The sequence below is a fragment of the Stegostoma tigrinum genome, chromosome 5 (genome assembly GCF_030684315.1).
Source record: "Stegostoma tigrinum isolate sSteTig4 chromosome 5, sSteTig4.hap1, whole genome shotgun sequence".
Taxonomy (NCBI): Eukaryota; Metazoa; Chordata; class Chondrichthyes; order Orectolobiformes; family Stegostomatidae; genus Stegostoma; species Stegostoma tigrinum.
The window spans coordinates 128,628,570-128,643,345 of NC_081358.1; the positions used below are offsets into that span (position 1 = coordinate 128,628,570).

Genomic DNA, 14,776 nt, shown 5'->3' on the forward strand with positions numbered 1-14,776 from the left:
CAAGGGTGGAATCGAACCCAGGACCCTGGTGCTGTGAGGGAACATTGCTAGCCACTGAGTCACTATGCCAGTTCCAGTTCAGGTGCACTTGTTTCCTTTCTCTGAAGGGCACCAGTGATCAATAATGATTTTTAGAACACAGCAACAGGTTTTTGATCACTTTTTCTGCGCAGGCCGGTGAATTACCAGATTTATTTAAATCAGTTTTAAAATCTTGTTTTTTGTGGAAAGCGGGTTTTGTTGGCTAGAGCTGTTGTTCAACCCATAATTGTCTTGAGGGGCTTTTCAAATTACCAATTGTGTATTGTTTAGTGATAATGGGAATTGCAGATGCTGGAGAATCCAAGATAATGAAATGTGAGGCTGGGTGAACACAGCAGACCCAGCAGCATCTCAGGAGCACAAAAGCTGACGTTTCGGGCCTAGACCCTGATGAAGGGTCTAGGCCCGAAATGTCAGCTTTTGTGCTCCTGAGATGCTGCTGGGCCTGCTGTGTTCATCCAGCCTCACATTTCATTACTGTGTATTGTTCAGACTGGTTTTCAAATTGCCAGACTGTCCGAGCTAAAGTCCGAGTCTGCAGATGTTCTTGCTGTGTGTGAGTTCACCGTGTGCAGGGACTGCAGACTTTGACTAATCTTGCTGCAGTAATTGTGTATGACTCACTCTTTTTTTTGTTTTACTATTGTCACCAACACAGGAATCATCACCTCTCTTCTCCTTCAGACATGTCATACTCTTCTGCCTAAGTGAGCAAATATTGATCGCCAAGTCAGTAATGCAAGTTCTGGAATCTGCACAGTAAACTTCCTTTCTCTGACTCATGCAGTTTCTGAAAGTGAAATTTCCTGCTGCTTTGGAGTGATTTGCCTGTGCCCCACTAAATGTTATAGCTGAAATGAAAGCTTGGAGGCAAGAGCGCTCAGGATTGTGTAAGGGTGGGCCTCTCATTCTCAAAGATATTCAGTGTTTATACTGTTGTGCAGCATCCACAATAATCTACTTTCATCACCTCCTTCAACTGTGCCTCCAGCATGTCCTGTTTACCACAGCAGTTCCTCCAAGGTCACTGTAATAGCTCTCACCATAACCACAGCTAAGAAGCTCTCACACAGTGTGGCCTGGGTGTGCCACCACCTGCAAGTTTCTGTTCATGCCACTCATTATCCTGACTTCCAGAGGTGAAGTGAGAATGACAGCCCTTGACATCAAGGCTGCATTCAATAGTGTCACCAAAGACCCCTAGCAAAACTGCAGTGAATGGATGAGAGATAATGGGAACTGCCGATGCTGGAGAATCCGAGATAACAAAGTGTGGAGCTGGATGAACACAGCAGGCCAAGCTGCTCCTAAGATGCTGCTTGGCCTGCTGTGTTCATCCAGCTCCACACTTTGTTATCTGCAACAAATGGATATCAGGGGCAAACTCTCTGCTGGTTGGAGTCAGACCTGGCACATAGAAAGATGGTTGTAGTTGTTAGAGGTTAGTCATCTCAACTCCAGGACTTCTCTGCAGGAGTTCGTTAGGGGAGTGTCCTCATCCCAACCATCTTCAGATGCTTCATCAGTGATCCTCTTTCAATCATAAGGTCAGAAGTGGAGATGTTTGCCTATGATTGCACAACGTTCAGCAACATTCGCAACTCCTCAGATACTGAAGCAGTCCATGTTCAAAGAGCATGAACAAAGAAAATTACAGCACAGGAACAGGCCCTTCGGCCCTCCAAGCCTGTGCTGATCCAGATCCTCTATCTAAACCTGTCGCCTATTTTCCAAGGATCTGTATCCCTCTGCTCCCTGCCCATTCATGTATCTGTCTAGATACAGCTTAAATGACACTATCGTGCCCAACTCGACCACCTCCGCTGGCAATGCGTTCCAGGCACCCACCACCCTCTACGCATACCTCCCTTAAACATTTGCCCTCTCATCTTGAAATCATGACCCCTAGTAATTGAGTCCCCCACTCTAGGGGAAAAAGCTTCTTGCTATCCACCCTGTCTATACCTTTCATGATTTTGTAGACCTCAATCAGATCTCCCCTCAATCTCCGTCTTTCTAATGTAAATAATCCTAATCTACTCAATCTTTCTTCATAGCTAACGCCCTCCATACCAGGCAACATCCTGGTGAACCTCCGCTGCACTCTCTCCAAAGCATCCACATCCTTTTGGTAATGTGGCAACCAGAACTGCACGTAGTACTCTAAATGTGGTTGAACCAAAGCTCTATACAACCGTAACATGACCTGCCAACTCTTGTACTCAGTGCTCCGTCCGATGAATGAAAGCATGCCGTATGCTTTCTTGACCACTCCATCGACCAGTGTGGCCACCTTCAGGGTACAATGGACCTGAACACCCAGATGTGTCTGTGCATCAGTTTTCCCCAGGGCTTTTCCATTTACCGTATAGCTCGCTGTTGAATTGGATCTTCCAAAATGCATCACCTCGCATTTGCCTGGATTGAACTCCATCTGCCATTTCTCTGCCCAACTCTTCAATCTATCTATATTCTGCTGCATTCTCCGACAGTCCCCCTCACTATCTGCTCCTCCACCAATCTTAGCGTCATCTGCAAACTTGCTGATCAGACCACCTACACCTTCCTCCAGATCATTTATGTATATCACAAAGAACAGTGGTCCCAACATGGATCCCTGTGGAACACCATTGGTCACAATTCTCCATTTTGAGAAACTCCCTTCTGCTACAAAACCTCTGTCTCCTGTTGCCCAGCCAGTTCTCTATCCATCTAGCTAGTACACCCTGCACCCCATGCAACTTCACTTTCTCCATCAGCCTACCATGGGGGACCTTCTCAAACGCCTTACTGAAGTTCATGTATATGACATCTATAGCCCTTCCCTCATCTATCAACTTTGTCACTTCGTCAAAGAATTCTATCAAGCTGGTAAAACTTGAACCAATGCAATTCAAACGGAACAAGATCGGGACAATATCCAGGCTTGGGCTGACAAGTGGCATGTAGCATTTGTGCCATGCAAAAGCCAGGCTGTGACCACCTCCAATAAGTGACAATCAAACCATTGCCCCTTGACATTCGGTGCTGTTACCATCACTGAATCCCTTACTAGCAGCATACTTGGAGTTACCATTGAAGAGAAACTCAACTGGATTTGCCACATAAAGTGGCTACAAGAGCAAGTCAGAGACAAGAAATACTGCAATGAGTAACTCATCTCGACTTCCCAAAGCCTGTCTACCATCTACAAGGGACAAGCCCAGAGTGTGATGGAATGCTGTCTGTTTGTTTGGATGGGTGTAGCCCCAGCAACACCCAAGAAGCTTGACACCATTCAAGGCAAAGCAGCCATTTGATTGCACCACATCCACCACCAACGTTCAGTAGCAGCAGTGTGTGCTATCTACAAGATGTACTGCAGCAATTCACCAAACATCCTCAGACAGCTCCTTCCCAATCCACACAGGCTTCCATTTGCAAGGACAAAGGCAACAGGTACTTGGGAACAGTATCACCTGCAAGTTCCATTCCAAGCCATTCATCGTCCTGACTTGGAAATATACGGCCAGGTCAGAATCCTGGAATTTCCTCCCTTAAGGGCATAGTCGATCTACCTACAGCAGGTGGACTGCAGCACTTCAAAGAGGCAGCTCAAGATGACCTGCTTGAAGGGTACTTAATACTAGCCAACCAGTGAGGCCCATGTCCACGAGTGACTAAAAAAAATTTGGAAATATATTGCTGTTCCTTCAGTGTCACTGGATCAGAATCCTGATACTCCCTCCCTAACAGCATTGCACATGGCCCTCCTTCACAAAAACTGCAACATCACCTTTTTCTTGAGAATGATTAGCTGGGGCGATAAATTTTGGTTTTGTTCGCATCCTGAGAAGGAAATGAAGCAAAGATTACCATCTGTCTCAATTCCTGAGGGCTGCTGGGAACCTCAAGGGCATGAAGTATCAACTGTGTATGACATTGGAACCATAAGTTAGCCAGATCATTTGGGAGTAGCATTTCCTTCCCTGGGGACATTAGTGACCCAGGATAAAGGGTAGCCTGTTGAGGACTGATGAAAGAAGGAATTTCCCTACTCAGAAGGTGATGAATCGGAAGGACAATCATTGAACAGGTTTTTGGAGACTAATGATATTAAGGAATTTGGTGATTGTGCAGGGATGTGACAAGGAGTTCCAGAAACTTCCAAAAAGTCTCAACCTTCTGGGAGAAGAAATTCCTCCGGATCTCGGTTAAATTGGTGCCTCTTTATTCCGATACTATGCCGCCTTGTCCCTTGACTCTCCGATGCGGGGAAACATCCACAGAGCATTTCCCTGTCAAATCCCCTTAAGAATCCATTGGCCTAGAATGACAGGGTAGGCTTGAGAGCCTGATCGGCCTAACCCCTTTTATGATGATCTGTAAGTTTTCATGAGGATATATTCCAGTGCAACGCCATAATTTACCTAATTATTCTATTCTGTTTTCTTGGAAGAATTTGAACCTGGCCCCTCTGTTGCTTGTTGCAGATCAAAACCAGGAGGCAATTCATGTAAACATTTTGTTGAATGTTGCAAATATCAAAATCTGAGCATACCTGTTCATGGCCGAATAGCTAGTGTAGTAAGTTCAGCAAAGGCTTTTACCCCCTCTGACCTGTTTTTGACTCAGCCCAATCTCAGGTGATTTCCATTAAGACCAAAAGAAGTAGGCTGATCGGCCCATCGAGTCTGTTCCACCATTCAGTAGAACCATGACTGATCAGATATTCCTCACGCCTACTTTCCTGCCCTTTCCCTGTAACCCATGATTCCTGACTAATCAAGAATCCATCTCAGCCTTAAGTATCCACAAGGACTCTTGTCCCCACATCTCTCTGTGGCAAAGAATTCCAAAGACTTTCAAACTTCTGGGAGAAGAAATTCCTACACATTTTAGTCTTAAATTGGTGTCTCTTAATTGTGAGGCTGTGCCCTATGGTCCTTTACTCTACCATGGTGGGGAAGCATCCTCTCAGCATTTCCCTGCCAAGGCCGTAAAGAATCCTTTGTTTCAATGAGATCACCTCTCATTCTTCTAAATGCCAGTGAGTAAAATCCCAACCTGTTTAGCCTTTGCTTATAAGACAATCCTTCCGTACCAGGGATCATCCAAGTGAACCTTCTCTGAACTGCCTCCAGTGAAATGTCACCTTACCTTAAAAAAGTACTGCTCACAGTACGCCAGATTTTGGTCTCTCCAGCATCTTTCTCAGTTGCAGTAAGACTCCCCTACTCTATTACTTCAGTTCTCTTGAAACAAGGGCCAACATTTCATTACTGTTCCTGATTACCTGCTGCACTTGTACGCTAGCTTCTTTGTTTAATGCACAAGTACTTCCAGGTCCCTTTACGTTGCAACTTGGTGCAATTTTTCCTTCATTTAAATGACATTCTGCCCTTCTGTTCTTCTTTCCAAAATGAACAACTTCATCATTTCCCACATTATACTCCATTTGCTAACTTTTTTCCACTTACTTAATCTAACGATATGCCTCGCTACGCTATTCTCATAACTTGCCTTTCCACCTGTTTTTGTGTCATCTGCAAATTTGACTACACTCATTTCCTTTTCTCTGAGTCATTAATATATATTGTAAACAGTTGCGGCCTCAGTGCTGATTCTTGCAGAATCCCACTGATCACAGGTCACCAACCTAAAAGAATCCCTTACTCCTGCAGTCCAAGGGTATCAATGTGGACTTCACAAGCTTCAAAACCTCCCCTAACCCGACCGCAACCCAAAATCAGCCCAGCTTGTCCCCACCTCCCTAACCTGTCCTCTGACATCAACCCCCACCCCCATCTCCTATCCACTTACCTCATCCCGCCCCCTTGACTTGTCCGTCCTCCCTGGACTGACCTATCCCCTCCCTACCTCCCCACCGACACTCACCTTTACGGCTCCAACCCCGCCCGCCTCTTTGACCTGTCTGTCTCCTCTCGACCTATCTTCTCCTTTATCCATCTTCTAACCGCCTCCCCCATCTCCCTATTTATTTCAGAATTCCCTTCCCCTCCCCCATTTCTGAAGAAGGGTATCAACCCGAAACGTCAGCTTTCCTGCTCCTCTGATGCTGCTTGGCCTGCTGTGTTCATCCAGCTCTACACAATGTTATCCCCTACTCCCATTGTTTCCTGCCCATTAGCTAATTCTCTATCCATGCCAACATCCCACCTCCAACACCATGAGCTTTTGTTTTATGACTTTACCTTCTGAAAATCCAAATATAAACAATGGTTCCCCTGCCAAAGGCAGATATATGAAGTTAGGTCGCAGATCAGCCATGTTGTCATTGTATGGGAGAACAGGCTTCAGGATTGAATGACCTACTCCTATTCCTATGTTGCTGTATCCATTCTGGGTGAGACCCCTTGAGAAACTTTAATACTTTAGAGACAGACACAGTGTTCCTTTCATGACGTCATGCTGACTCTGCTTGATTAGATTATGATTTTCCAAATGTTCTGCTATTCCTTCCTTGATAATTGATTCCAATAGTTTTTCAGTAGTAGGTGTTGGGTTAATTCACTTTTACCCTCACTCCTTTTTGAATGGGCATATCACATTGGCAGCTTTCCAATCATTGTCATAGAGATGCAGCATAGTAACAGACCCTTTGGTTCAACTCATCCATGCTGACCAGATATTGTAAATAAATGTAGGCCTATATGCCTCTAAACTCTTCCTATTCATACACTCATCCAATGCCTTTTAAATGTTGTAATCGTACCAGCCCCCACTACCTCCCTTGTAGGCTCATTCCATACACACACCACTCTCTGAGTGAAAACATTTCCTCAGGCCCCTTTTAAATCTATACCCGCTCACCTTAAACCTATGCCCTCAAGTTTTGGACTCCCCCACCATAGGGAAAAGACCTTGTCTATTTAACTTATCCATATCCCTCATGATTTTATAAATTTCTCGAAGGTCACCCCTCAGCTTCCGATGCTCTGGGGGAAAATAATCCCAGCCTATACAGCTACTCCCTGTAGCTCAAACTCTCCAAACTTGGCAACATCCTTATAAATCTTTTCTGATCCCTTTCAAGTTTCACAACATCCTTCCTATAGCAGGGAGACCAGAACTGCACACAGTATTGCAAAAGTGGCCTAACTAATGTCCTGTACAGCTGCAACATGACCTCCCAGCTCCTGTACTAGATGCATGACCAGTAAAGGCAAGCATACCAAATGCCCTCTTCACTACCCTAACTACCTGGGACACCGCTTTCAAGGGACTATGAACCAGCACTCCAAGGCCTCTTTGCTCCCCAGGACCTTATCATTCAGTGTATAAGTCCTGCCCTGATTTACTTTACCAAAATGCAACATCTCATGTTTATCTAAATTAAGCTCCAGCTGTTAATTCTCGGCCCATTGGCCCATCTGATCAAGATCCTCTTGTGCTCTGAGTTACACTGCCGACTACTACTCCAATTTTGGTGTCACCTGCAAACATGCTAACTGTATCGCCCATGTTCACTTCCAAATCAATTATATAAATGATGAAAAACAGTGGACCCAGCACTGATCCTTGTAGCATATTGCTTGTTACAGGCCTCTAGTCTGAAAAGCAAAGCTCCACCACCACCCTCTGTCTTCTATCTTCAAGTTTTTATCCAAACAGCTAGTTCTCCCTCTATATTCCTTGTGACCTAGCCTTGCTAACTAGTCTACCATGAGGAACCTTGTCAAATGCCTTACTGAACTCCATATGGATCATGTCCTCCGCTCTGCCCTCATCAATTCTCTTCGTTAATTCTTCAACAAAACTTAAGGTAGTGAGACATGATTTCCCTCGCACAAAGCCATGTTGACTATCCCAATCAGTAGTTGCTTTCCCAAATACTTGGAATCCTGACAGGCAGGATTTACCTCCAACAACTTGCCCACCACCGATGGACCGGTGAGACTGACATAGTCCCCAGGCTTTTCCTTACCTCCTTTCTTAAATAGTGGCGCCTCGTTAGCTAACTTCCAGTCTTCTGGCACCTCACCTGTGGCTTTCAATGATAGAAATCTCTCAACAAAGGGCCCAGCAATCACTTCCCTAGTTTCTCAGATTTCTAGGGTGCACCTGATCAGTTCCTGGAGATTTATCCACCTTTATGCATTTTAAGATGTCCAGCACCACCACATCTTTAATATGGATGTGGCTATTTATTTCCCCAGATTCTCAATCTTCCATATCCTTCTCCACAGTAAACACCGATACAAAATACTGGTTTAGTGTCTCCCCATCGCCTGTGGTTCCACACATGACGACCGTGCGGTTCTTTTTACCCTTTAGTCCTTAATGTATTTGTAAAACCTCTTTGGATTTTCCTTAACCCTATTGGCCAAAGCTATCTCATGTCCCCTTCTTGCCTTCCTGGTTTCCCTCTTAAGTGTACTCCTATCTTAGATATTTCTCCAGAATCCAAGGATTCTTGGAAAATGATAACCAATGCTTCCACCATCGCTGTAGCTATTTCATTAGGGATTCTTGGTTGTATGCTGTCAAGGCAGTTAAGTCTTAATTGACTTGAACCCCATTGATTTGCCTCATATTCCTCCTCGACAGATGGTGATAGTACTTCATTCCTCCCCCGTATTCTTTGTCAGTGGGATGCTCAAAATATCTTCCACTCTAAAGACTGATGCAAAATATCTGTTTAACTCAGTTACCCTTTCTTTGTTCCTCATGATTATGTCTTCAGATTCATTTTCTATGAGACTTCTGTTCACTTTGACCTCTCTCTTTGTTTATATTTTAATGAAGGTTATTGTCAGGTTTTATATCTCTTGCTAGTTTGCCTTTGTAGCTTATTTTCTCTTTCATTATCCTTTTAGTCCTCCTTTGCTAGATTCTAGATTCATCTCAGTCTTCGGAACTATCACTTTGCATTTTTATATGCTTTTTCTATCAATCTAATGCACTCCTTAACTTCCTATTTCCTTGACGTGATTGCTGTAACGGCCTGCAGTCTGTTCCTCGGATTGAGACAATTATGGGTCACGCCGTAAGTTTGGTTCCCCTTCCCACGGAGTCTGCAGTAACTGGGCTGCCAGAAAATTCATTGACAATTAAAAATAAAGGCAAAAAACACAGTGGCAGAATGAATCTGGGTTATACTAAAAAGAGGTTTACTCTGTATCTAACCTCATGTTTTACCTGCGCTGGGAGTATTTAATACAGACAGTGTAAAGCGAGCATTACTTTGTATCTAACCCTGTGCTGTTCCTGTCCTGGAAGTGTTTGATGGGCGACTGTTTCCTGTTGATACTAAATGCCTGCATTAGATGCTATTCTATTTGAGGGTACAGATGTACCCCAACTCAATACACGAAGTAAAATAGGTGTGTGTTTGTGTGTGTGTGTGTGTGTGTGTGTGTGTGTGTGTGTGTGTGTGTGTGTGTGAGAGAGAGGGAGAGAGAGAGAGAGAAAATGGGTGGGGGATGCATGAGTACGAGAGAAAATTGTCAACACAGTTTGTTGTAATCTGGGCAACTGGAGTGTTCAAGAATCCATGAGTTTCTGGTGTTTGCAGTTCATTGAGGTGCAGGAGTAAATATATACTTTGCTCTGTGTCTGCAGAATTTGAAAATACATTAACCTTGGCCGTCTCCTTGAGTGTCAGCAAGTTGCAGCGTCAGTGCTGGGAGAGAATTGGCAGAGACGAAACAGTGGGGGCAGAATTTCTCATTGCAAGTCACTCTTTACTTACAAACTTGACCTCGGCTGAAGTGTTGCTGCAGTATTACTGACTGTAATTTAGATAAAATCCTTACAGACAATCAATACGTTTAAACCTGTTCCAGATGTGGGCAAGACTGTATTTGTGAGTAGGTCTTCAAAGAATGTTATGGTTTTCTCTTTCTAACAGATGCCGAGTTAGTCTAGGTCATCCTTTGTGCCTTGTCTGAGTACAGTATAGATGCTTGAAGATGTGTAACTGTGTGTGTGTGTGTGTGTGAGAGAGAGAGAGTGTGCTTGATAATTGCGTTTGCCTTTGCTTGCAATCCACACTGCTGCACTTGAAAGTGAATATTCTCAGAAGAATGAATTTAGTTCTTCACTAAATTTAGCAGCGCACATGCCCCCTTCTGTCCTGGTACTTAGTCCAGCAGAAGGCAGGGAGAAATAGTGTTGTGTACAAGGCGGAGGGAGGGGGTGAAAACGGCATGCTAGGCGGACTTGGGAGTGTTGCAATTTCCCTTTCAGGCTTAAAATTGCTGAGAAAGTTTGCTGACTGCAGTGAAAAGCTTTAGCTCTGGGCTCTGCTCATTCAAGTGAGGCAGGCAGTAGAAAGGGAGAGAATTCCACTGGGAGACTGTACTGATAAGACAATGTCGCAGTAATTGCAGACATCAGAGACCTGTTGCAGAAAGCTTTTGTCTCACTTTGTGACTGTAGCAAAAAAGAAAATCGCAAAGAGAAGGCCGAACAACTAAATGCTGGTGCATCTTGTAGCCATGAGGCTGCAGGAAACAAGGCTTTCTTAAAGGCTCAAAGAAAGTGAACCGACAGGTAAAGGCCCTGATGTGGAAATGGAGGAGGTTGATTCAAGCTTAAGAATAGGAGGTCACTCTTAGCCGTGCCCTGTTGTTGATATGTATAAATATCTATCACGGGTAGGCTGGACTAGGGCATGGTGTCCTGCCAAAGGCTGGGAAGCGCTGAGACTGAAAAGTTATTTGTGAAAGTGACTCATAGTTATATGGGTACCAGGAAGGAACTGTAAATCCTGTAAGGGCTTGACAGAAGCAGAGAAACCATTACTTTCCATCCTTGGGGAGATTTAATCGATGCGATTGACGTTAAGCTGGTTTACTCTGTTGCCTTTACATATCAAAATTTCCCTCCCTTTAAAATGCTGTTTCCACATCAAAATGTTTGCGAGATGTGCTCATGCTAGTGACCTCTGTCTGCACACACGAATAAATGCATGCAACAGGCTCACTTACTTTAGCCACTGTCTTGGAGGTGACTGTGTCCTTCTCATGGAAGGGAATAGGGAATCCTGTAATGCTGCAACCACACACAGGACCATAGGACAGAAAAAGAAGGGAACGTTTTGACATTTTTAAACCCAAAATTGCCCAGCACTCAGGCAGTCTGCAGTATTTACACGCTGGGAAAAAAACTTGATGGAGACCCAGGGCTCTATTGATCCCTACTTTTGATATATCCAAGAACCTGCAAGAGGCTAGGGAAGAAATTGTAGGGTCCCTGGCAAATATATTTGTATCAAGTTAGCCTGGGTGAGGTCCCAGAAGACTGGCGGGTAGCAAATGTTGAGCCCTTATTCAAGAAGAGCTGCTAAGAAAATCTTGGGAATTATAGCTTAACGTCTGTAGTAGATAAATCACTTGAGATGATTTTGAGGGATAAGATATACATGCATTTGGAAAGACAGGGTTTGATTAGGAGTAGTCAGCATGGCTTCATGCATGGGAGATGATGCCTCTCAAATTTGTTAGAATCCTTTGATGAAGTGATCAGGAAGGTTGTTGAAGGCAGGGCGGAGGACATAATCTATATGGATTTCAGTAAGGCCTTTTATAAGGATCCAGATGATGGTTTGCTGTAGAGGTTAGATTGCATCAAGTCCAGGGAGAGCTGTCAAATTGGATACACAGTTGGTTTGATGGTTGGAAGCAGAGAGTAATAGTGGAAGGATACTGGTTGGAGTGGAGGTCTGTGACTAGTGGTGTGCCTCAAGGATCGGTGATGGGTCCATTGCTGTTTGTTATCTATATCAGTGATTTGGATGAGAATGTACAAGGCATGATTAGTAAGTTTGTAGATGACACTAAAATAGGCGGTATTGTGGACAGTGAGGAAGGTTATCAGAAATTGCAGAAGGAACTTAATCAGCTGGGGAAGTGGAAATGGCAAATAGAATTTAATGTAGATAAGTATGAGGTGTTGCATTTTGTAAATTCAAATCCAGGTAGGAGTTTCATGGTGAATGGAGGGGCCTTAAGGAGTGTAGTGAAAGAGAGGGACCTTGGAGTTCAGGTGCATGGCTCCCTGAAAGCGGAGCCCCACGTAGACAGGACAGTAAGGAAGACTTTTGACACACTGCCCTTCGTCAATTATGATGTTGAAAATAGAAGTTTGGAAGTTATGTTGCAGTTGTACAGGACATTGGTAAGGCCACAATTGGAGTATTGTGTTCACTTTTGGCCACCTTGCTACAGGAAGAATGTTATTAAACTGGAAAGAGTTGAGAAGAAATTTACAAGGATATTGCCAGGAGCTGAGGGACTGAGTTATAGGGAGAGGTTGGGCAAGCTAAGACCTTTTCTCTTTGGAGACTGAGGGGGCTTCTTATAGAAATGTATAAGATTATGAGAGGCATGGATAGGGTGAATGAACTCCGTATTTTTCCTAGGTTTGGGGAATCGAGGATTAGAGGGCATTAGTTTAAAGTAAGAGGGGAAAGAATACATGGGAACCGAAGGGGCAACCTTTTTACGCAGAGGGCGGTATGCAAATGGAATGAGCTGGTTGAGGAAGTGGTTTGAGGTAGGTACATTAATAATATTTAAAGGCATTTGGACAAATATGTTTATAGAAGGATATGGGCCAGCTGCAGGGAAATGGGCTTAGCGTGGCTGGACATTTTGGTTAGCATGGGCCAGTTTGGGCCAAAGGGCCTGTCTCTTTGCTGTAGGACTCTATGACTCTATGTTACCGCTGCTTCACAGTGCCAGGGACCAGGGTTTGATTCCAGCCTTGGGCGACTGTCTGTGTGGAGTTTACACAATCTCTCTGTCTGCGTAAGTTTCTTCCGAGTGCTCTGGTTTCCTCCCACATGTGGGTTAGGTGGATTGCTAAATTGTCTATTGTGTATAGGATGTGAAATGCAGAAGTAAGGTTGGGGGGTGGGTAAGGGTGAGATGCCCTTCAGAGGGTCGGTGTGGACTTGATGGGCTAAATGGCCTGCTTCCAAGCAGGAGGGATTCTATGGATTTATGAATATGGAACTTAGCTGTCAGTTTCTGCTTAACAAATCTGCATTGTTGTGCATCTCGAAGTCTGCCTTGGAGAATGCTTACCCAAAGATCAGAGATTGAATGCCCTTGACCACTGAAGTGTTCCCGACTGGTAGGGAACATTCCTGTCTGGCTATTATTGCGTAGTGTCTATTTATCTGTGGCCATAGCATCTGCGTGATCTCACTAATAATCATGCCTCGGAGCATCCATGCCTGCAGCATATGAGATGGACAACTTTGGCCGAGTCATATGAGTATCAGCCGTGTACTTGGTGGATGGTGTTCCCATGTGTGATGGCAGTATCAATGTTGATTATCTGATATGTCTCAAAGAGGTTACCGTAACAGGGTTGTGTAGTGATGTGGATGATGCCTTGAGGCTGGGTAGTTTGCTTTGAGCAATGGTCTGTTTAAGGTTTGTTGGTTGTATGAAGGTGAGAACCGGAGGCATGTTGAAGATCTTGGTGAAATGTTTGTCATCAAAGACATGTTGAAGGCTGCAAAGGACATGGTGTAGTTTCTCCACTCTGAGGAAGTACTGGATGACAAAGGGTACTCTATTGGCCGTGCCCTGTGTCTGTCCTCTGAGGAAGTCATTTCAGTTTTTCGCAGTGGCACGTTGGAACTGGCGATCGATGAGTTGAGCATTATATCCTATTCTTATGAGGGTATCTTTCAGCATCTTCAGGTGTCTGTCGCTTTCCTCCTCGTCTGAGCAGATCCTGTGGTCCCATAGAGCTTGTTCATAGGGATGGCATTTTTAATATGTTTAGGGTGGAAGCTAGAGAAGTGCAGCGTCGTGAGGTTGTCCATGGGCTTGTGGTTGAGAAAGATATAGAGGTGTCCGTCCTTGATGTAGAGATGCGTGTGTCCAAGAATGAGACTGATCCCAAAGGTAGTCCATGGGTAAGTCTGGTGGGATGAAACTTGTTGATATTGTTGTATAATCATTTCAGTGACTCCTTTCCATGAGTCCAGAGCAAGAAAATGTCATCGATGTATCTGGTGTATTGCATTGGTCGGAGGCCCTCTGTAAGCCGTCAGGAGATGTGTTAATGCCAGTTTCATCAGCCGCATTCTCAAGATAGTGCAGAACGATACCCAAGCACAACACAATGCCATCTGTGCAGTCAAGATCAATCTCAACATCGTCATCAAACCAGCAAAAGAGGAGCCATTGTCATGCAGATTAGAATGGATTACTACAGGGAAGTGTACCAACAACTGAACAGTCAGGAATGCTGCAGACAGCTACCTGCCGATCTGACCAAAGAGCATCCCCATCAACTCAACAGGCTGATCCAAACCTTTTGATGCAGACCTTCAGACCTTATGCACTGTCATCCTGCATACTCGCATAGGAGACTTCTGCTGCCTTCTGAAGACACAAAAAGTCAACACACCTGAACGTTCCATCGCATCAGACAATGGGCCCCTTTGTGAGAACCTCTCTGGCTATGTTGAGGGCATCTTGAAACCCATTGTATGGGGAACCCCCAGCTTCTGCCATGACAGTCCAGAAACTGAGCATCCACGGACTGGTCAAACCAAGGACATTCCTTGTAATAATGAGCGTTTTGGCTGTCTACACCAACAACCCCCACGATATCTTTGTGTCATTCGAAAACTTTGCAATGATGCCCTTAGTTCCTTTGTCCAGATCGTTAATGTATAACGTATAACTTGAATTGTTATGGTTGTAACACTGACCCCAGTGGAATTTCACTAGTCATTTGGAAGAAGACCTCTTTATCCCTACTC

At 44.5% G+C, this 14,776-nt stretch overlaps 1 protein-coding gene across 6 annotated transcripts in view; it reads left to right on the top strand.

Moving 5' to 3' along the window:
• Window positions 1-14,776, top strand: part of LOC125451757 (anion exchange protein 2-like) — a 259,376-nt gene that overhangs the window by 93,163 nt on the left and 151,437 nt on the right. The window contains exon 1 of one of the 6 annotated variants that reach the window (XM_059646292.1): window positions 9,733-9,850. The exons of 3 other annotated variants lie outside the window; for them this stretch is intronic. The gene's annotated coding sequence lies outside the window, so the exon portion shown is untranslated. Of the gene's footprint in view, window positions 1-9,732; window positions 9,855-10,520; window positions 10,540-14,776 lie in introns of those variants that run through there. 2 more of the 6 variants (XM_059646294.1, XM_059646299.1) reach the window with 2 other exon arrangements.